General features: G+C 40.5%; 1 protein-coding gene and 1 pseudogene across 4 annotated transcripts in view; both read left to right on the top strand.

Annotated features, from left to right (window-relative positions):
• The window catches only part of LOC145342109 (uncharacterized), a 62701-nt pseudogene that overhangs the window by 6841 nt on the left and 33898 nt on the right, over window positions 1-21962 (top strand).
• The window catches only part of znf536 (zinc finger protein 536), a 495485-nt gene continuing 490343 nt past the window's right edge, over window positions 16821-21962 (top strand). For 3 of the 4 annotated variants that reach the window (XM_080186925.1, XM_080186928.1, XM_080186927.1), the window contains exon 1: window positions 18649-18777. The gene's annotated coding sequence lies outside the window, so the exon portion shown is untranslated. Of the gene's footprint in view, window positions 16876-18648; window positions 18778-21962 lie in introns of those variants that run through there. The other variant, XM_080186926.1, reaches the window with a different exon arrangement.

Here is a 21962-nt window from a genome sequence, read left to right as displayed (position 1 = left end):
TAAAATAGTAATGGAGAAAATAATGGGACCTAAGGTAAATCTTTAGAGGCTGATGGAAGTAAACAGATTAGTTCAGAAAATTCCAGATGAATTATTGTTCTTTGGATTTGGAAATTTTAAAGTATGATGCAATTATTGAGAAAGGCAAGAAGAGAGAAACCAAGAAACTACTGTCATTTCAGTTTAACATCATGTGGAGAGGTTATTGGAAACTGTCATCAGAGAAAAAAAGTGCAATTTAAGGGCTGGAATTTTACGACCATGCCCGCCACAGGAATCAGAGCAGGTGAGGGGCAAACCATGGAAATCTGTTAACCTTGGATAGGATTTTACAGTTTCAGGATGAGTGAGACTGTAAAATCCCATCCAAGGGGTGGGGGCAGATCAAAGAATTTCAGCATGGATTTGTGAAGGGTAAGCCAATTAAACTAATTGAGTTGATCTTTTCTCCAAAGTCATGAGAATGATGAATAGAAAAATTGCATTTCCAAATGATGAAGTCAACTTTAAGGAACTTGTTTTCTGCAAAAATATATGAAACTGGCCATCTCAATGAGCAAATCTCAGGAAAATATTTGGAATCAAAGTAGGACAATGGGAAGTCAAATCATGGGGTATTTATTCAATTAACATGAAGTTCAAATGATTCAAATTGATAACTATCAATACATTTATCTGTATGACCTTCCAGCAGATAGTTTGTATGATTCTCCACAAGAGATTATTAGCAAAAATTGGAACTTACAGAAATGGCAGTATCCTAGTGGAATAGGCTGGTAATTGGTTGAGAGGTGAAAGACATAACTTAGGGATAAAAGGGACATTTTCTGACAACATGCAACAAGAGTGGGGTTCTCCAGGGATCTGTACTGGGGTCTCAGTTTTTCATCCTATACGTTAATAAGAACGAAGAACAGTATAGCACAGGAACAGGCCCTTTGGCCCTTCCAGCATGTGCCGATCACATTGTCTTATCTAGACCAACCACTTATATCTCTCTGTTTGTACGTATGCCTATCAAGATAAGTCTTAATTGTGGCTAACATAACTGCCTCAACCACCTCACTTGGCAATGCGCTCCAGGCCTCCACCACCCTCTGTATAAAAACATCCCCCACACATCTCCACTGAACATTTCCCCCCTTATCTTGAATGTGCACCCGCAAAGGTGCTGGAGTGTAACGACTAGGGGATTTTCACAGTAACGTCATTGTAGTGTTAACGTAAGCATACTTGTGACACTAATTAAATAAACATATATGTTGGATATATTTTATTGTGCCTTAACCAACCACATTTGACCTGTGCAAGTTTGCAGTGTCCTTGAGGCCATTTGTAATTGCCATTTCTGCCCTGGGAAAAAGCTTCCAACTGTTTACCCTATTTATACCTCTCATAATTTTATAAACTTCTACCAGGTTGCCCCTCAGCTTACATATTTCCAGAGAGAGCAATCCCAGTTTTTTCAATCTCTCCTCATAGCTAATACCCTCCATAGCAGGCAACATCCTGGTAAACCTTTTCTATACTCTTGCCAAAGCCTCCACGTTCATCTGATAGTGTGGTTACCAGAATTGGACACAGTATTCCAAATGTGGCCTAACCAACGTTTTATACAACTGTAACATCATTTGCTAACTCTTATACTCAATGTCCTGTCCAATGAATGCATGCATGCTATATGCTTTCTTCACTACCTTTTCCACCTGTGCTGCCACTTTTAAGGATTTGTGGATCTGTACTGCCAGATCTGTGTGTGTGTGTGTGTGTGTGTGTGTGTGCTCTTGATGGTTCTGCCATTTATTTTATAGTGCCCACCTGAACTGGGTTATCTTAACTTGAATGAACGAACAAAGCATTGTACATCCAAGTTTACTGATGACAATAAATCAGTAGACTCCATTACAAAGATACACAGACAGACTAACTGAGCAAAGCTATGGTGGATGGAATTCATTGGAAAGGGAATCAGGGCAGTCATTTCACTGTGGATCACAGCGAGGCAAATTGTAATGTTTTCTTATTAGTGTTTATGGCCTCAAGGACACTGCAAACTTGCACAGGTCAAATGTGGTTGGTTAAGGCACAATAAAATGTATCCAACATATATATTTATTTAATTAGTGTCACAAGCATGCTTACGTTAACACTGCAATGACGTTACTGTGAAAATCCCCTAGTTGTTACACTCCAGCACCTTTGCGGGTACACTGAGGAAGAATTTAGCATGGCCAATGCACCTAACCAGCATATCTTTTGGACTGTGGGAGGAAAATATATTACAAAAGTAATCACTTGGTAGTACAAAACTTGAATACTACTGAAAGTCAACTATATGTTGCCATGGAGAAAGCAACAGGAAGTGTGTTCCCTCGGCTGTTCATAATAGTCAGAAAACAGACTGCATTTACAAAACCCAAAACAAAATGGCTACTGTTAGATATGGTTCCACCTTTGGGCAGTACTTGCTAAACAATCCTTGGTGTGCTAATGTTTACTCTAATAACCAATCAAGCTTGTAATCTAGCTCATTTACACTGGTGACATACATTCATATTTAGGAGCTGTTTAAACCTTGCACCTTTTCTGAATTACCTGGGAGATGAAGGATCTGATAATTCCTCATTATTTTCTCCATGGCAAAACCTTGGTCAGTAAAAAGTCTGACAACACCAGGTTTTAGTCCAACCTATTTATTTGATAATATACTCACAAGCTTTCGAGGGGACTGCCTCTTTGTCAGGTGAATGGAGAGTTCTGGCCTCAGACAGAGCATATAAAGCACAGACAGTTTCGAGATTACTGATTAAAATGCGAATCCTTACACCTAACCTGCTGTTCAAGACCTGAAGTGGCTGATAATGTGAGTGGAAGGAGCACTGATCACAGTTTAAAGAGATGTGTATTGTCTCCAGACAGTACAGTAAGTGAGGTTTTGCAAACCCAGGCAAGTCACGGGGGTTACAGATAGTGCGACATGAACCCAAGATCCCTGTTGAGACCGTCCTCATGTGTGCGGAACTTGGCTATCAGTCTCTGTTCAGCGACTCTGCGCTGTCGTGTGTCGTGAAGGCCGCCTTGGAGAATGCTTACCCGAAGGTCAGAGGCTGAATGCCCGTGACCACTGAAGTGTTCGCCAACAGGAAGGGAACAGTCTTGCCTGGTGACTGTCGAGCGATGTTCATTCATCCGTTGTCGTAGCGTCTGCATGGTCTCCCCAATGTACCATGCTTCGGGACATCCTTTCTTGCAACGTATCAGGTAGACAATGTTGGCCGAGTTGCAAGAGTATTTACCATGTACCTGGTGGATGGTATTCTCACGTGTGATGATGGTATCCGTGTCGATGATCCGGCATGTCATCCGGCATGTCATCACGGGCATTCAGCCTCTGACCTTCGGGTAAGCATTCTCCAAGGCGGCCTTCACGACACACGACAGCGCAGAGTCGCTGAACAGAGACTGATAGCCAAGTTCCGCACACATGAGGACGGTCTCAACAGGGATCTTGGGTTCATGTCGCACTATCTGTAACCCCCGTGACTTGCCTGGGTTTGCAAAACCTCACTTACTGTACTGTCTGGAGACAATACACATCTCTGTAACCTGTGATCAGTGCTCCTTCCACACACATTGTCGGCCACTTCAGGTCTTGAACAGCAGGTTAGGTGTAAGGATTCGCATTTTAATCAGTAATCTCGAAACTGTCTGTGCTTTATATGCTCTGTCTGAGGCCAGAACTCTCCATTCACCTGACGAAGAGGCAGTCCCCTCGAAAGCTTGTGAGTATATTATCAAATAAATAGGTTGGACTAAAACCTGGTGTTGTCAGACTTTTTACTGTGCTTACACCAGTCCAACGCCGGCATACCCACATCATGAAAACCTTGGTCAACCAGAGCCAAAAAGCACCCTTTTCTCTGTGGTACAAATCATGGAATCATACAATGCAGAAGAGGCCCTTCAGCCCACTGAGTCTACACCACTACATTAGAAATACCTGAATTCCATCTGACATCATTTGGCCAATGTTATGATGCGCTAAGTGCTTATCCAAATACTTTTTAAAGGATGTGAGGCATCCTGCCTCCACCACCCAGCCAGGCAACGCATTCAAGGCCATCACCACCCTCTGAGTAAAAACATCTTTCCTCACATTCCCCTTAAACTTCCTGCCCCTCACCTTGAACCTATATCCCATCATGACTGACCCTTCAACTAAGCAGAATAGCTAGCTGCTCCTTATCCACTCTGTCCACGTCTCATCATCTTGTATACTTCAATCAGGTCGCCCCTCAATCTTTTCTGCTCCAACGAAAGCAACCCAAGCCTATCCAATCTTGCTTCATGACTTAAATCTTCCATCCCAGGCAGCATTCAGGTGAATCTCTTCTGCAGCCCCTCCAGTGTAATCACATCCTTCCGATAATGTGGCGACCAGAACTGCACACAGTATTCTCGCTGTAACCTCACCAAAGTTCTATACAGCTCCAATATGACTTACCTACTTTTGTAATCTATGCCTTGATCGATAAAGGCAAGTGTCCCATATGCCTTTTTCATCACCCTACTAACATGCCCTTCTACTTTCAGAGATCTATGGATAAACACACCAAGGTCCCTTTGTTCCACAGGACTTGCTAGTATCCTATCATTCATTGAACTCATTCTTGTCAAATTACTCCGTCCAAAGTATATCACCCCATTCTTTTCACTTTCAAAAATCATTGTGATAGTGTGAATTTTGACATTCTGGTGTTTATCCTGTTGAGTGCAAGAATAAAAGCTTCAATAACATGTCAGCAATATTACAGACTCATAATGACAAGGTTTTCTCCAATTATCTTCACAATGTAACCAACTTTTTAAAATGCCCACACATATGTTGAGCTTGAGAGATTCTTTGAAGCTTTGGTATTTCATAGAAGCTTTGGGTGGAAGAAACCTATAATTATATCCCTGTAAAAGTGGAAAGTATGATGCACTCCACAGCTGGAAGGCAGAGGGAGGGCGGGGACGGTCGACCTCAAACGCCTCTGTGACGGGCAGAGAAAGCGCATCAGTTGGTGTCTCTCCATCTGATTGTTATCCAATGATCTGTGCAGAGTGTGGATATACTAGGAGCTATCTCGGTCCTGTCCGTTGATAGGGTCCAGATTTGATGTGGTAATAACTGCGGGCAGGTGGCGGGAACTTGGCTCCAAAATTAGATAAGTGCCTTCAGGAGAGAAAACTGAAAACAAGAAAATGAAGTGCATGCATTCAAATTATAAACAGAATAATTCATTAAAATACAATGTTTTTCGTACGGATATATTGGTGGATTTCAAGTTGAATCATATGGACTTCATGTTGATTGGATAAATCTTACAGGGTTTCCCTCCCCATTGTAACACTTCGATTCCAAACATTTGAGTTTTACTCATTGGGATGTCCAGTTCCATGCAGTCTAACAACAACAAGTTGACTCCATTATTTGGAAATGCATCTGACCGACAGTTAGATTCGAGGTGCCTGCATTTCCCTACGATTCACTGAGCGACTCAGTCGTCATTGGGACAACTCGTTTATATAGTTAGGAGGTATCTTGCTCTTTCTAACCGGACTTGGTTCTGTGCGAATCAATCTCAATGGGCTGATAGACTACAATGCGTTGACAACTCATCACTCACCTGCCTTCGTATTATTTCACTGCCATTGGTCGCGGTCGTTAGCAGCTTTGGCACAATAGTCTTCCCGTTTATCAAAACTATTTTTCTTATTAGGATGCTGTATTTCACAAACGGTTTAAATATTCAGAGTTGCTCTGGATCTGATGCGTCCAGTGTGCGATAGTTTTAGCCAATCTGTTTAATTGAATGTGACTCCCGCGATGAACGTGAGGACATGATGAAAGTTACATGGGTCAGTTTATTGCTATCGGCAACATTCACTGCGTAAATATTGTAATCTTTATGTACTGTAAACAAATCATTGTGGGGCTAAGAAGGAATATTTAATGCAACTTTCTCCGGTTGATTTTACACATTCTCAGTCATGTTGTGAGAATAATTCTGAATTCTTCGAAGAGCCGCGAGAATATTCACTGTTGACATAATTATTCAGCCACTCGAGGTAAATGTATGTATGATTTTAAATCAATCCGCCACGTGTTCACTTTACCGAGCAAGTGGTAACACACTCTTTGATACGACTGATTATAATTTTAACTCAGTTACTTGTAGGAATGGATGTCACCAGCACAGGTTTCGGATCACGTAAAAGGCAACAGTCGGATAGCAAGCTGTAAACTTCTCCAGAAAATAAAGTTGAGCAATTGTAATTAGATCTCAGGGGTTCTGGTGACTGCAGAAACGACTTTTCTTTTGGTCTTGCGATTTATTATAACATCAGAAACCCCCTTGAGTGAATTACTGCGTTATAAGTATCCCATGGCAGTACTTGGCCGGCGCTGCATTTCAAAATGACTGATGGCTGCTGATAAGCGTTTAGGACCGAATCAGATACTATTGCCAACTGAGTCAGTGGAGAGGCTCAATGACTCAGAGCTCTACGCTGGTGTCAACTCGTTGTTATTTAGTAACCTTGCGTAAAACGTAGAACTCCATTAGACTGTGAAGAGCAAATTCAAAGGGAGCAATTCGTGCAACAGGTAAGTGTGTTTGTCAAAGCATTCCCGCAAATACAGAAATGGTGTTGTACACTGAAAGGACGCCACGTTGCAACAGTATGCATCAACATGTAAAAGTGAACATTTTGTTTGGGGCACCGCCCCGCTAATCTATACATCCCCCTACCCCGCCCCCGCCAAAAAAGTGTTAACTCTGTGTGTAGCAGATTAGATTCATTTAGTCTTACTAGTTTATAAATTGGTTTCAGTGATAACTATCAAATGGAAAGAAATGATGAAACTTGTGGGTATTTTGTGTAGGCTCGGAGAACTGATTGCAGGAATATAGGCAGAGATCTACACTAAATTAGTTATTATTTTTATTATGTTGATTTACTATCAGTAATATATTGTTACAGATAATATAATAACACATAAAGATCATTTCCAGCTTCTGTCAATTGGTTTCAAGTAAACTTAGTGTATTTGCCTTCTTTGTCTTGTGACTGAATACAAATCATGTGTGAAATTAGCTGGCAATGTTGCTAGACTCACTACCAAAATCAAAATGCCAATTAACCCAAATTTAGAGCAAGAACAGTTGGAAACAGACACCCAAAAAGTACTGGGGAATTCAGCTGGATAAAGTATTAAAAATTAAATAATATTCATTAAGATTTGTTAAAATAATTTGACTAAATTTATTCACGCTGGGATACATTAGACAATGTTAATCACTGAATAATGCATTATCTTTGAAGTGATTTCCCTTTTTGCCTTATTTTATGTATGATGCTGTTGCCAGAGATCAGGCAATGAATCAGTAACAAAACAAACTGTAAAACTTTACAACCACAATTGTAACATTTTAATTTATGGCTGTTTTTTTCATTACTGTATATTGTTATAACCAAATTCTAAATTTGCAAATAGATAGAAAATTTAAAGATTAATTTTGATTCTTATTGCTTTTATCATTTGGTACCTGAATATCTACATTCTTATGTCCTTGGGCAAAATACCAAGACAGTGACACAAGATTGAGACATCCAGTCCCAGTCATCAAGCTTATGTGATTAAAAAAAAGACTTAAAAAGTAGTTTCCTTTTTCCTAGTTGTATAGAATGAGATTGTTTACCCAAATCAATATTTTGAATTGATTGTGCACATAAACTGTTGTGGCATAAATTGTATAGGGGTAAGCTGTAAACACTAAACAGTTTTAATAAGTTGCACATTTGATGTTACTTTTATAAATATATGGTTTTAATATGTTTACATGCTTATAGATAATTTCTTGAAAATATGCACTGTATGTAATAGCAGGCTGTTTTGTCATATATTTGGATGAAAACTTCAATAAATAGCTTTTGTTGTTGTATGTTGACATCATTTATATAATACTAACCCACTTAAAGCCAACCCTTTAATGTAAAAGCATATGCCATATGTGTCTTCCAGGAAATCAAACTAAAATCTGAACCCAAGATCAATTTGCTTATACAAATTTGATCTAAATTATTTGGTGCAAGAAAAGATCAAAACACTTGCATTGTGTAATGTTCATTGTTTTACATTAAATGTCTTCCTGCTCAACAGCATGACATTATCAACTTCAGTAAATGCATAATGCTGTCTGAAGTAACTGTAGATTTGCAGACTGTATCAGCAAGATCTTACTTTCTTTAATGATAAATGATTGGAAATGAATGTAAGATTGTTCAATAAAGGATCCTTACTATAATAGTCATTCTTGCTATACCAAGTGGAGACAACTTCAACTATCCATTAAAAATGCAAACAGGCAATAAATATATAGCTGCCCTGGTGGATAGCCTAAGGAGTTATGAGTCTGTAATTCATTCAGAGGTATTTTTGTTGTTATAAACAGCAAAATTGCAATGCCTGTGTTTGTGAGCAACAGTAAAAACTTTTTACTTATAACCTTAGAATGTGCTTCATAGCTCATGTGATATGCCAGATTAAATTCTGAAATAAAAGAAGAATTTGTATCATGCTCAGAACGGTACCTCAAAGACCATGTGCTGTTAAGAGACGGATAGGGATAGTTGGAAACCACACTAGTAATATTCATTACAGGGTTTAATAGCTAATTATCATATCCAAGAATCAGAATAACTTACTCTAAATTAGAGCTTTAAAGTTGTTCCATTTGCCGTCTATCAATGTTATGGATGGGAAGATATTTTCCTTGGCTGGTGAACATAGAACCAAGAAAAGGAGGTTAGACACTTAGGACTGAGGTGAGGAGAAATATCTTCACTCATACACTTGTGGGTGTTTGGCATTCTCAACCCTGGAGAGAGGTGTAGATGCTCAGTTGTTGAGTATGTTGGAGACACAGATCAATAGATTCTTAGATGCTAAGTGAATCAAGGAATATGGAAATAGTGCAGGGTAGTAGACTTCAGTTAGAATATCAGCCATGAGCATGTTGAATGGAAGAGCAGACTCACCAGATCAAATGGTCTCCCTTCTTTTATTATTAGTTTTGAACCGTTTATATTACACTTTACCCCCACCTTACTTAATCACATAAGTTACTTAAATGCATAAGAAAGCAAATGTTAGATTTTTCTCATTATTTTCTAAGAAAGTCTAGATTTATGTATGTCAGCATTTTACATTTATTTGGTTTTGGCCTTTATGTTTATCCTCATCTGTTAATTCTGACAATAGTTGCACTAAACTACCATTCTGAAGTGTGAGATGTACAGCTAGAAAAAATTATGTTACACAGCAGTATGTCCCTGCTCTGAATTATGCTGTCCCTGCATTTGCAGTGGTATTCCTCCCACAGTGGCTATACTTTAACATTCAGGATGATCTTCATTGAAAATACACCAGAGTAAGTTTATAAAGTATCAAAGAGACTGTCTGACCACTTTATTTTAAACTTGGCTTCACTTTACGCAATGTTAAAGCCAATAAACCACTCCTAAGGGGCACCCAAACCATTTGGTTTTAGGTCCACACCTCTGAAATTCTTCTGCCGTTTTTGTCAATATTCATATCTATATATATCCAATATAAGTGTTTATATTCAGTATATATATTAAGTAAGTATGTATATGAAAGTATATGTATCCAATGCAAGTGTATATGTATTCAGTCTTTCTAGTCAGTAACTATGGATATGTAAATACATATATATCCAATGTAAGTGTATATATTCAGGTACACACATGCAAAAGGTGCATTCTTTTAAACTTTAAAATGAATGTTTAGGAAGCTTCCAAGAAATATCTAGAATTAATGTTGGTAAAGTGTCATCGCAAGAGTCTACTATTACTAATTGTATTCTGAGTGTTGTGCATGAATCTGTGTTCAAGAATGTATGTAGTTATGCTTTCAATGTCCAATAGTAGGAGTGGGAGTACAAATACTTTATTTTAAGTATTTTAAGAACTAATCAGTGCCAAATCAATCCATTCTAATTTCACTGGGTTCTGTAAAGGTGATATAATCATTATTGTGTTATAAGTAGTCATCATACTGTCTTCCACAAAACAGTAATGGTGGAAGTCATGTATGAGGATGAACACATAATTCTGAAAGGAAGATAAACTAACCATACATAAAAACAAAAATATTTGTCTTATTATTTTCGGCTAATTTTCTTGCATGTCTTTAGATATAAGAAACTATACAGAAATGCAAATATTTTTCCCTGTGGGATTGCAATGTTAGTCTGTCAGCCCATTTATTTCAATGAAGATAGCTAATTTATTTAACTCATTTATTTGTATAACTGTCTCATGTTCTGATGTAATGCAATAGGAAAACACTATACAATGTTATTATCTGCAGCAGGGATACAATCTATGAAAAGTCTAGTGTAATTGGAGACTTATGCTGTAGGTATCAGTTTGACCTGCTTTCCGAACAGTGTGAGTGGGCAGTGCAATGTTATATTGCTCTGCTAGCATCATTATCTGCTCAGGCAAAGCATAACTCTACATATATTCTTGAACACAGCTTCATGCACAACAGAGTACAATTAGTGAATAGTAGACGCTTGTGATGACTCTCTACTAATACTAATCTTAGGTATTTCTTGAAAGTTTCCGACACATTAATTTTAATGTTCAAAAGAGTGAACATTTTGCCTGTTGCACACGTGTATACTGAAATATATACACTTACATTCTCTATATATTCTTATGTAAATGTACTTGCTGAATATAGATACTGATTATATTCACTTCCTTACATAATGACTAAATATACTGAATATATACTTGCTTTGTGTTTATATATGTGTATATATACTTATATATACTTACTGCATATATTTATATTGGATATATATACTTACATATACACCATTGCCAGCTGTCCACTCAAGTGAGCATATGTTGGGCCTTGAGATATGCAACTGATAACAGTTATTAAAAATAGTACTACTGTCAATAGACAATAGAGCAATGTCAAAAGACAATATTACAGCTATAGATTGGGTGCACACTGCTATAAATATAAAACTATGTTACAGTGTGTACAACAAACAAGTTCAATTCTTTTGAGTTTCCTACAGATTTGGCAAGCCAATTTCACTTATTTCCAATAAAGCTAAGCTGATGATGTTCTGAAACTTGCTTCTTTTTGCCTATGATATTCTGATGTCATGACAGTGGAATGTTAGAATGGCATAGCCACAATAGGGATAACAAGATGTAAAAGCATGTCTACACTATGGTTAGATATCTGCAGTTTGGGCTTGAAACCCCTACTTACCGGGGAAAATGTTTCTATTTGGGATCCAGGTCTCGAAAGGAACTTTCATTTGCACTTCAAAATGCTTAGCTTCAGTGCTAGATTTAGTATTACTTCCTTGAAGTGGCCTCACTACTTCTGTTAAATGATTTATCTCAGATCAGTTGCTTTAAACAGGAATTATAGGAGTGACTACAGTGTGACATGAAAACCATGCCGAATCAATATAATACGTGCCATTACAAGTGATCCACAACGCTACCTATCTAATATTGCAGTTACACTATCGCTTAACACCATTTATTGTACCGTGCGAATAGACAGCAACTAATTACACTGTTTGTACCATTCTAATAAAGACTGTCAATCACATTCTCCAAAATCCCCTGCACATGCACTTAAGCACACAACTTACATGCCGATGCACACACATGTTGCACTATGGAATGCTCACTCAAACTCAGTCTTAATTAAACAAATTCCCCATTGCTGTAACTTTTATTGTTTGCTGTCTCCTTAGAATACCGATGAGATAAAGGGATAATCATCCTCTTTGCTGCTACAACCACGGCCTTTGTCAGCAACGTTTCGTTCAGATTGGATGATGTGGAGACTGGTTGCAACCATTGACTTTTCACCGCTGAGACTAATAGGATGAAAATCTCTACCGTCTGTGTACAAATGTGTTTGGTCTGTCTTAATCCATTTCCTCGTGGTAAGCCACAATGGCCCAGCGTTGCCCCTCATTTAATGTCAAATTGGCAATCCCATAGGACGCCTGGAATACAATTTTAGAACAGACACTGCTTCTTTTGCAATGATGCATTTCTGCTTCAGAATGACACAAAAGTCACAGCGTCCAGTTCAGGAATCAGAGTGGTAATCAGCTTTCCAGAACAGGAAGATTAGAATTTCAAATAAGGACCGAAAACGATGAAAATATGCAACAGGTCTGACAGCATCTGTGGGGAAGAGAAACAGAGTGAACTGTATTTCCAACATTTTCAGATTTCCAGTAGCCGTAGTATTGCTTTAATTTTTTTTTACTCCATTCCAAAAGTTACGAAACCAATGCTCAGAATGGACCGGCAAATCCAAATCCAAAAACCAAATTCAAAATCCAACTGAATCCAATATATGGTCCCCATGCGAGACACAAACAAGATCCAAGCCGACAAGGTGGGGCATTGATCTGAGCTTTATTTTTTAGGATTTAACATTCTTTTGCTTTCCTGCTTAACAATTATCATCAACTGCACAGAAAGTGTTTTAACACCAACTCTGATGCTGCGATGAGTCTTTGGAAGCTAATTAAACTCAGAACGTTCAGTCTATTTGATCCAAAAGAATCTACCCATTTCCCTGCAGACTCAAACCTGCTTTGCATGAAAGATACATACATCTCATCAGCAAATATGTCTCTGTGTGTGTTTGAAGATATGCTACAGAATTCAGTGCAGGATATCTCATATCATGTGGACCACCAGACACTCACTGGGTTTGTCTCCATTGGAATACGCCGCAGAACTGTAACCTTGCTCCACGCTCCCCACAGATGCTGTGAGACCTGCTGAGATTTCCCAGCATTTTCTGCTTTTGTGGCTCCACACTTATTTGTTCTTTACCTGAACTGGAGGACTTGATAGGTGCACAAAATGGAGAGTGTTCAATTTTCCAGCCTTTAGAGTTCTCTCGCGCTTTGACTACCTTGGTCACCATTTGGCTTGCTGCTTATTGTCACGTTAATATCAAGCAATGCATCTTCAACCAGTCGTGGAGTAATGCAGCATGGCAAATAGTAAATCACCTCTAACGAGTAGTCTTACACCGAACGCAAAACCATGTCTCCATATTTTTGGTTTACCATTGTGTCAACTTGATTGGGTACAATGCGTCAAAGCATGCAAAAATATTGCTGAAGGATAATAAATAGAACAAGCTGAAATTATGAAGGCTTGGTATGCAAATGTCTAACACATTCCACATATATGTCCGTACGTTACAAAATCCGTGACTTACTTAAGAGTTTAGTCGTGATGATATCCAGAGTTTTTTTTTCATATTCCGGGAGGGACTGAGAGAGATCGGTGTGTGAAGTGAGAGATAGTGACCTTAACTATTACTGGTGCGCAACGGGCCAGCATTTCTGCATGGTTGCAGTAGTTATGAAACGAACATCAATTTGACCATGCAGCATCTTGGTAGACTCGAACCACACGATGTTGCACCTGGCAGTAAGTGCAAAATATGTCGAGAGGGTTAGATTTTTCGGAAATCTTTGGTGGCTGAAAATCAACTATTCGCAAATTCCGAAGTTCTTTAGTGAGCGCATATCATGATGAGAGTCCAGTTTAACCTTTGTGTAATTGTATCTCCATGAGAAATTAGGGCGAAACTTGATAATGTAGAATTGGAAATTTATTGAGTTGCAATGTCACTGAGTAACCTTTTTAACCAAAGTTTCATTTGGCTACAAGTGCTTTTAAAGCACCGTTCTGCCTTCTTAGGCACCACTTAACATGGGCTGAAGTTTTTCCTTTTTAAAAAATAAAACTTTAAATATAACAATACTATTGCAATTGAGGTCGATCCGCATCTTCTGACCTGGATGCGCGTGAAACTTTTTCTTCACCGACTCTTTCCCTCGCACTTTGTACTTTTCTAATACGTTATTTGCCAAATATGGCAAGTGTGATTTATTGTCCCTCTGCTTCCCAGACCTACATTATTTTAAATTACCATTTTAAATTTCCCTCACTCCATTATCACTGCTGAATTAAAAACCGAGTCTTTTTTTTACATTTCACGAGTTCAAAAGTCTAGGTATGGTTGCAGTTAACCACGCGTGTGCCAGTTAGTTGTGAAAAGTAACTGATTTAAAGAAAATAAAGATTAGATCGCCATTTATTATTCCCGGTAATGAGTTGTATATATTCTCCGTATTGTTCAAAAATGCCTTTACCCTTGTCCATATGGCAATTTCCTTTCGACCTGCTTTCCCATCCCGCTCTCTTTGTCAATGCTGTCACTGATAAAGAATCGCCATGGTGCAACTTGACTTACAATAAAACAGAAAATAATCGGTGGAGCCATGAAGAATTGGAATAAAGAATGTCCCAATGGTCCTCCTACACTTTTTTTGTTATCATTCTAATTGAAGTGGTATTATTATTGATGTGATGTCTGTGCCGATTGTTGGGAGTGCCGGGGCATTTTTTCTTAAAAAAAGGGAAAGTCATATTCTAGGAGCTGACACCTCTTGCAGAATGTGCCCATGTGAACTTGGAGTACGTGGGAAGATATAGGTTGTAACAGTCCACGTGCTGTATGTGAATGTGGACTTTGTTTTTTCCCCCCTCTGCCTCGCATTGTTTTTGCCCCTTAGAATAAGTTGGATATCAACTTTTTCTTTGTGAGCGACGGCCGTACATTGACTTTTACCGGTTGCTCTGACCCTGGCAGTCTGCATTTGACTCAATAGTGTCCAGGGTTTTGTTTCAGACTGTAAATCAACAAATCAGTAAACAATGCTCACTTTAACACTGGCAACTTCCAAAAAAATAGAGGTGAAGTTGTTACTGGGGTGAACATTTACGTTCGGAGTTCGGGGTTCTATTTGCAGCCTTTCTCAGTTTCTATGCCTCACGGATTATGCAGAAGTTTGACAAATACAATTTCTGTTGGTAATGCTCTTTTTTTTTAAAAGTTCCCTCTTAATTTTGTTGATGTCAGCGGGATTTATGAGAGTGCATACTTGAGGGATGTAACACGCACACATACACACACACACACAATGCAATTTGCTTCCAGATTTTAATTTTGTGTGAGTCATTCAAAGATGGAAACAGGTTTACCTGCAGGAAGGCTAGATGACACAGTGCGATTCGACATCTTGAATGATCTGTCTGTTGACTTTAATCATGCGCATCAGACAAGCCTTTATACATTGTCAAGCCTTCAAAATCATGTGTGTTTGTTCTTAGCACGTTACCAATGTCACATTCAAACACACGCTTTACAACAAGATGCCCATTCGAGTATTTTGATACTTTTTTTATATTACTAAACGTTTTCCCATAATTACAGCACAATCATTATATAATCCCACAACAAAGCCTCTATTGAGGCACCAGTTTTTTTTTGTCAACTAAGGGACACTGAATCCATAATTGCATTATTCAGCTTTTGCTATTACATTCAGTGCTATAGAAACATAACCCGTCCAGACTGCGGGAAATCTGGCCGGTTGTATCACTTCTGCTCTATCGTTCGCCCCCAAAAGAAAGTAAACCAGCAATTTAACTGAGTCTTAAGTTTATCCCAGAAGTTTACTGGTAGAAAAATCGAGATGGACCTTTCCAAATGAGCCAGGATTGTTACCGCACTCAGCCCACCATGGCGTTTCTTTTTTTCCCCCTCGAAGTTTAATTACCGTATGCTAATTTTCCCTGGTAGCTACGTGATTAATTAAGAAAATTATATTTTGATGTTCACTTGAAAGATTTCTCATTTTTTTTGAAATGTGGCTCCGGTATGCGCTCCGTGTGTAATGTGAGTTTGCAGCTCTTGCCGAAGACACTTGATGTTTATACGCAACCGATTGGGGAGAGAGAGGAAAAAAAAGAACTGGCTTATTTACATTAAATACGCGACAAGGTTACAGTGGAGATCAACGTCATTTTTAGCGCTGATTACTTCTCCTAAGCGCCGGAGCTGTGACTGATGCCTGTGACCCACTGTCCATGAGGATTTAACCTCAGAATCTTGACAAGAAAATACTTTCTTAGTGTTTTTTTGTTTAAAAAACAGAAAAAAAGGTAAGACACTAGTTTGTGTAAAAAAAAAGAAAAGGGGGGATCGATTTCTATCCAGCGAAAATGGTACAGCTGCCGCTGGCATAGAGGGAGTCACAAGCAAGATGTGTTATGTCTGAATAGCAAGTCTGACAATCAGAGTGGGTATAGGCAGAATGATAGGACCTAGATTTAAATAAGTGTGTTTAGAGGCGTTCAAGGTCAACAGCAGCCTTGTTCTGTGTTAATATTTGCAGTCGCTGCGCCGGGAAAACATGGTAGACTATAGAACATTCTTTGTATGTTATTATATCAAGGGCTGAGCTTTGGCTCATCAAAGCTAAATGCCGCAAGACCTATCTAGTTGCTGTGAATTATGCTAAGACGACAATGGAGTGCTTTTTAATGGTACAATGCATTTCACCTACCAGATAGGGGGAGTCAAAGCTAAAAGATGGGAATGTCTTGTGATGTTCTGTGATCAGTATCAATGAGCGCGTTTATCCCGAAAGGGGCACATTAAATAAAAGACTCTTTCTCGGGATGTGCGCGGTGGAGTTAGCAGAGCAAGCTTTAAAGGACAAACGTGACACGCTGAGGCTCTATTTCCCCCTCAGTGCAAGAAAATGATCAAGTCAATCATGTGGACATGCTTCATTATTCATTGAACACAATCTTTTACAACGCTTCATTTACGTGCAGGAGTTTCTTGAACGCTTTGCTTTTAACATTAAGGTAAGGAAAGAGGATGCGCCGGACCCTGTTGAGATTTTGGGGGGGACCCTCAGCGCGATTTGCGGAGATTTAAAGTCAGTTTGTACTATTTTTTTTGTTTCTTTGTATGCAGCGCAACGGGGCCTACTTTTCCACCGTGATTAAAAAATACAGTATAATTAAATATCCATGCCAGTGACGTTTGCATGCAGGGCTGTCAGGGGAAAAAGCAGAAAATAATAAAAGCAGCCGAGAAGCCATTGAATGGCGCTGTAGAACTTGCGTATGGAAATCATCCGTTTTAATTTTAAACAACACTTTAAAAAAGCGTTACTGCCTTAATAGCACAGTGGGAATGAATTAATCCAGTTCAAAAACGTACAGCCGATTTAAATAGTGAACATTCCAGAGTTATTCACAATGCAAAATGGCACTTGGCCAAACTTTTTGGCCAATTTTTTTTATCCAACTTAACTTTGTTGAACCGCTCGCAATGAAATCCCTTCTCGCCTCTTCTCCCCCCCTCCCCTCTCTCCTCTCCGCCGCTTGCTGCTGCTGGCTCTCAGCGGGCCGGGAGCTGGGCGCACCTGACTTTCCTACTCTTCCCCAGTCACATCAAGGTTAGCCCCAAGTGTGGGCCATGTGTCAAAACTTGAGCCGAGGCGACTGCCTGAGGGAGAGAGAGAGAAAGAGACCTGCCATTTTGTACTCTGAACGACCCTCACTTTCTGACTTGACTCGACCCCACCAGCCAGCCACGTCCTGCACACTTGGAGATGTTTGAAATGTACCCCTGGGATCGGAAGCGCTTCGCAGGAGAAGCAGCTAGAAATGCTTTATTGTGGGGAAGAGACGGGTGGTGCGGGAAAACACCTGTTCATACTTGGAGCAATTCTTTATACTGTGAATGTGTGGGATATATCATCTTGCCTATGATGTATGTTAATCCCTTGGTCAACACAGTCCCGCTAGTGTTACATACCATTTTCAAAGTCAAATGAGCAGGCAAACGACCCAACGTCCTGGTACAAAAGTCATTTATTGGCAAGTAGTTTTCGGAAAGTGTCTGCTTTAAGCATGGGGGCGGTGCAGAAGAGGTGAACGGGTGCCCCATCTGTTGTAGTTGGGTACCCAACACGTTCCACACAAATAACTGGATCGATAATCGGAATCAACGCTGCTCTTCCACACATCACTGTGTCGATTAAGGAGTGCCAAGCCGCGCTCTGCACTAATGCTGCCAGTCTCCCTCTCTCTGATATATCTGTCTTTAAACAAGTGCAAACAAAACGCCTGCCTTTTCCTCTCCCCTCCCCGAAGTAGTTGGCGAGTCTGGGAGTTGTAAGTCGGCGGGAGGATGCAGCAGCACTCGGCGTCTTGTTGAACTGTTTCTTGGTGAGGGGTTTTTTTTTGAGTGGTGTGTGTGTGTGTGTGTGTGTGGGATAGTGGCGGGTGTATACGTGATTTGTCAGCTCGGGTGCTCGCTGCCACTTCTGTACAAATGCGCATGATGGAGTGCACGGAATTTCAACAGCGATCGCGCCCTGTGACCCCCCCCCCCCACCCCCCTCCCCGGGGCCCTTCGCAAAGTCCCAGTCGCCACCCTCTCAGAGCACAACACACACACACACACATAGACTACTCCCAGGCAGAAGGCAAAGGGTTTGCATTTCTCCGGGCTGATCGCTGCCGTGGGGTCGCCTGCGAACGGTTTTAATTAATTTCAAGAGACATGGCTCGAAACGTAACGCTGACGTTGTATTGTAAATTCCCCCCCACCACCTCCAGCGCAGTATTGTGTTGAAGCATAATTGTACATCACCGTATTAACATTCATCCCTCTAGCCTCTTACATTACATCTTACCAAACTTGTCGTGCCCAAAGGCGAAGTCATACGGAGGGGGCCGTGCATGGTTGTTAAGGTAAAGCATCTTATGTACAAACTTTCAACCCCCCCCCCCCCCCACCACCACCAACCCCTCCATTAATAACATAACCTGCAGTGAAACCTCAGTGCTCCAAGTGTTTGAACAGAGCCTGTTACATGTCGCGGAGGCTGGTGTCCTGGGTTATTGGAAGTACAGTCGCGGGATTTCTTTCCCCCCTCCTCTAGCCTGAGGGATTCTTTTTTTAAAGAAAAGGTTTTCTTTCCACTTTCAATAACTTCCCGCTTGCGTACAGGTGAGGCAGTGTGCTGGAATTTCAGAGGGAGGGAGAGGGAGCTGTCAGTGAGGGAGGGAGCTGCTTGCTTCCCTTAGCCACCCTCATTTGCTCACACTTTGCCAGTTCAGCCTCCAGTGTTTACAGCCACCGTGTCACAATAGACTTACACACTGCAGCTTTTCTTTTGACCGCGTAGCAGTTTAACGCCCCACGCCTTTACTTATACAACGATCATTTTTTTTGTTAAAATCTCCCTTGAGTTAACGCAACACTTTCTCGGTGTTTGTAATATTCATATATACATATATAGAAGGGGTCTTGCAGCTCTTTTCCAAGCGCTTTGATCCCAGCTGAATGTTACTTCATTGTAACCAAAGAGACAGTCTCGCCGAGGAGTTTGTAGTTTCTTTCCGAAGGCGGGGGGGGGGGGATGGCTGGGCTGGATTGATGGTGTCTGTGCATCTTTGTGTGTGTGTGTGTGTGTGTCGGTCTCTTGTTTTTAAAAAAAAGTTAGCTAGCGTCTGGTGGCGGCTCCGGGCCGCGGGGGGAAGAGAAGTGCACATCCATTTCCAAGACATCAGTCGAGTGGTTAAGACCTCTTGAGTTGACAAGCGCTAATGCTTGGCTGTTTCACATATGATGTCATGGTGATCCTTGGGAGTGCAAATGTCTCCTGATTCCACCATTAAACGCCTGGCTGATTTGCCTGATAATGATAGTATTGCACCGCCAGACAGATTCAAACCCTGTGAATTAGCATGTCCCGGCCAGTGAGGGGAGCCTGATAGCTGGGAACAATCGCTCGCTTTCTCTCTCTCTCCCTCTCTTGCTCGCTTTTAATCTTGGTTAAAAAAAGGGGGACTACAGATCCACTCAAGGCACGATGCGCCGGTCAAGAAGGTTGCTTTGGAAAGGTGCCCCCTCCCTCCGGCTGAAAGCAATGTAGATTTATTTCCTCTATGACCTTCGGGATCACCAGCCGAACTCATCAAAGCCCATAAGAAAGTAGAAAGAAGACATGCAAAGTGTCGGTATTCTTGGCGGCTTGCAGTGTGGTTGTGTTTATCCTTCTGTCCCTCCCACCCCCCACCCCATACACTCCCCTTCCTCCCCCATCTCGGTCATCTCATATTCTGTTCTTGAGCCATATCGCACAATAATAAAACACCATCTCTGTGGACAGAATTTGCTAGTAGCGTTGATTAAAAAGACAGATTTCGCACACACACGATCACAATACATAACTGGGTGCCCTGTGCGCTAATCACACTGCACGCAATCACAATTTTAACATGTTGCTCGGCGCGGTAGCGCTTTCTCTTATATTCAACATGTCACCATGAGCATCCTTGTAAAAAAAAGCTATGTTAATTGCTGTATCGAGTGACTGGTTCGAAATTCATTTTTTTAAAAGAATAACTCTTAAGCAAGCCACCCCATTTCAGGAGTACATTGAAATTTGGAATGATACTAATGTTTCAAACAAGTCGCCTCCTTCTGGGACGGGGGGCGGGGGTTGGTCTTTCGTAGTGTTGGTAGATTCAGTTTCATATCTCTAACACGTGAAGTCGGCCAGAAAGTATGAGAAACTTTGAGTCTTTATTTAAACAAAGTTCTAATTGGCGCGACACAGCAAAATGTAAGCAGGTTGCCTGGGCCAAACGGAAGGAATTAACAGTGAGTTTCCTCAATTCTTAGACATTTCAGGGATGGAATGCTGGGTAGGTATGAGTGCACAGGGCTGGAGGCGAGAGCAGACAGGATAACGGCTGATTGTCAAGTGCCATTGATGATGGTGATGGATAATCCACAATGAATAGAATTCAATAACTTCCAAGCTATTGACACCCATTTTGGAAGCATTTCATCACTGCGACCACTACTTAAACAATTCCGGGTGCAGAAAAATGTAAAATCATTGCTTTCAGCCCTTGCGTTTTCTCTCCCCGGATCAGAACAAGCCATTGCAAAATATCCCATTCATCCCGTTATAGTTTCAAATACTTATATACCATGTTCTGTTCGACAACCTGATTGATGGCAGTCCCGTGAACAGATTGGGCCAACGTAGCACCAGAAGCCCCGACTGTCTGTGTTATGTGTTCTTGCCGATTTAGCATTAGCCCAGGGAATGACGCTGTCACACTTAAAACCGTCTACCCCTCGATTAGACACCTTGTTATCTCATTTTGGATTGGTGAAATATTAGCCGCAAACCAGAACCTCGGCACGCTCAGAACAGCTGGTAAGATGGATTAAAAAAAATCACATTAAAGGGGGAAAAATACTTTGATGTACAATCGTCTGATGGTCAAGTGTTCTCATCATCCCTTTTCAGCTAATAAAACAGGCTGCAGGAATTAAAGAGTTATGAACCCTAGGTTCTGAAATGGCACAAGTCCCTGTCACTTTCAGAGTCAGGTTAATATTTTGAGCTGTACACTTTTGGTAGGCAGTTTTGCATGAAAGACGCAAACCACTGAATCTTATTTGTCCAACTCTCAGCGCTTCAGCATTCAAGTGCAGCAAGACTCTGGTTTGTCCACTGATTACCTTTTGATGTCCAATGAGAAGCAGTAATTCGCACTCATACCTATCAAGATTTTGAACAATTTGGAAGATTTTACTTGCATGTTGCAGTCAGTCATTTTTTAAATCACTAACATCAACAACATCTGTGTGATCTTAACAATGCCCTGTTTCATGTAACCAGTATATTCAGCAAAGTGAATTAATAGCAAAACAATTTACTTGTGAATATCCATCAACACATAATGTACACAGGAACCACTTTGATTCCAGCCATTCGCCATCTAAATACGTAAAATGGTGGATCAAAGTCTCCTGGGAACATAGAAATTAGGAGCAGAAGTAGCCAAATTCAACTCTTCCAGCCTGCTCTGCCATTCAATCAGACCATGGCTGATCTCTCCCTGGTCTCAAA

The sequence above is a fragment of the Carcharhinus amblyrhynchos genome, chromosome 4, assembly GCF_965287045.1.
Source record: "Carcharhinus amblyrhynchos chromosome 4, sCarAmb.v2.hapA, whole genome shotgun sequence".
NCBI classification, from domain to species: domain Eukaryota; kingdom Metazoa; phylum Chordata; class Chondrichthyes; order Carcharhiniformes; family Carcharhinidae; genus Carcharhinus; species Carcharhinus amblyrhynchos.
Note: the sequence above shows the minus strand (reverse complement) of the source record. Positions and strands in the feature narration are given on the sequence as shown.